This window comes from Austrofundulus limnaeus, unplaced genomic scaffold (assembly GCF_001266775.1).
Source record: "Austrofundulus limnaeus strain Quisiro unplaced genomic scaffold, Austrofundulus_limnaeus-1.0 Scaffold38, whole genome shotgun sequence".
NCBI lineage: Eukaryota > Metazoa > Chordata > Actinopteri > Cyprinodontiformes > Rivulidae > Austrofundulus > Austrofundulus limnaeus.
The window spans coordinates 2,111,177-2,113,009 of record NW_013952440.1 but is presented as its reverse complement, the minus strand read 5'-3'; the positions used below and the strand labels follow the sequence as shown (position 1 = coordinate 2,113,009).

At 39.7% G+C, this 1,833-nt stretch overlaps 1 protein-coding gene across 1 annotated transcript in view; it reads left to right on the top strand.

The window, feature by feature from the left end:
* Positions 1–427: 427 nt before the first annotated feature.
* cacna1ha (calcium channel, voltage-dependent, T type, alpha 1H subunit a) overlaps positions 428–1,833 on the top strand; it is a gene marked incomplete in the record, with an annotated part of 156,161 nt that continues 154,755 nt past the window's right edge. The window contains 1 exon segment of the mRNA XM_014006935.1: positions 428–965.

Sequence of the window (1,833 nt, the reverse complement as noted above, 5' to 3'; positions counted from 1 at the left end):
AATTGTTGCTTACAACTTAAATTGGCACAACCTAAATGCTAAAACTGGCAACATATTAGATAAAATCCAAAAAATAGGTAAACTTTAGCTAAAATCACACTGGCAGCAAAATAAATAAAATTGAAGGTAAAATAAGCTTAAATAAAAACAAGTCTGTTTAATTAATCCAAAAAATACAATGGCTATTTAAAAAATATAAAAGTCACAGAAACCAAAACTGAACATTTTGATAAACAGTGGTTCAAACAGTTATAAACAAAAAATAAATAAACAAAAAATAAAATAATAATGAAATTATTGGCTCCTTGTGTACACAACAACAACAACAACAACAACAACAACAACAACGATGACATTAACATAATGTCACATTTTGCTGATAGATGATCTTCTGACTGCTTCTGATCATATTATACGCGCGCGCACAAGCCGGCTCATTATTTATTTTATTTTCACAAGACGCGCGCGATCGTGTTTGTGTGTGTGGGTGTTTGTGTGTGTGTGGGTGTGTTTGTTAGAAACGCTCCTCATCCGGACACAAAGTCCAGGGTCTCTCAGGTCCTGGGCCAAGTTTTTGTCAGATGATCCACAGAACTCCAGCAGCGGCAGCCCACGCGCGCCCGGACCCACCCGCGCGCGCCTTCATCTCCACGCTGCGTTTGAGCACCAACTCCTATATCCTCAGCGAGGATGGACGGGCGGATGGATTAGACGTTCCGGTCTTTAGGCAGAGGGCGCAGATCAGAGACCAGTTCAGGTGACTTCCTTCACTTCTTCCAGTCATTTTCCAATGACCGCCTGGATCGTGTTTGATCACAACGGAGCAACAAAGGAAAACCACACATAAATCTGAGGAGAGGAACACAGAGAGACAAGCTCCGCGCTGCTGAGAAAGCCTGGGTGCGCTAGAACAACGGGAAGTCACGGATCATGCTTATGGGAACTCCCGATTCCGTCTCAATAAGGTATTAAAATAAATCTAACAAGTTTCTCTGTTTGCWCGAGATGCGAGAAGACAAACCAGATCCAGCACCGAGTTCACTTTATGTGACAAGAAAAGCCCAGAGAGGTGATAAGCGCTCCTATTTCCTCCTGCGCTTTTTTTCTTTAAACATAAAAACTTACTTTTCACTCACTGTTCTTTTCATAATATGTTTAATATTTTCAATATTTTCCCTTCTTATGATTAAAAGAAACCCCAACAACACCCATGCATGAGCGCTCATAAATAATGCGCTTTTCTTTTYTCATATGCATGACAAAAAACCATTAAAAACTCCAAAGAGTGCTGGATTATCATGACTAATGTATTTTTTCCTTTTCCGTGCTATTCCATTTATTGAAATAATCAGGATTAAGTGTGGCATAAATGGCTTTCTCTTGCTGCTTTTGGCGCATGTACCCTGCACCACTGAATGGTGTGGGCTAAAAACCTTCAGTAGACCAAAGAGACAGAGTGGTCCATCTGTTCAATCACATAGCAACAGGAAGACAGAGAAAGACATGCTACTAGAATCTCTTTTTCCCTATTATTACATCAGAAATCAGTGGCAGGCACAAATACGGCCACATGCTGCAAGAAACAGCTGAGATGAAGCATTTAGGAACTACTTGGCATCTCTGAAAGCAGTCTTCTAACCATCATGAGTAAAAATATTTCAAAGAATACTTAAAAAAAGGAAAGAAGAAAATGGATATCCAAAATTTCAAAATAATACTGGCGATAATCATTAAAAAAGCTTATTTTATCTTCAAGCTGTAAAGATTTATCTGCTGTCAGTGAGTGGAGTCACCATGGTAACCACACACACACACACACACACACACACACAC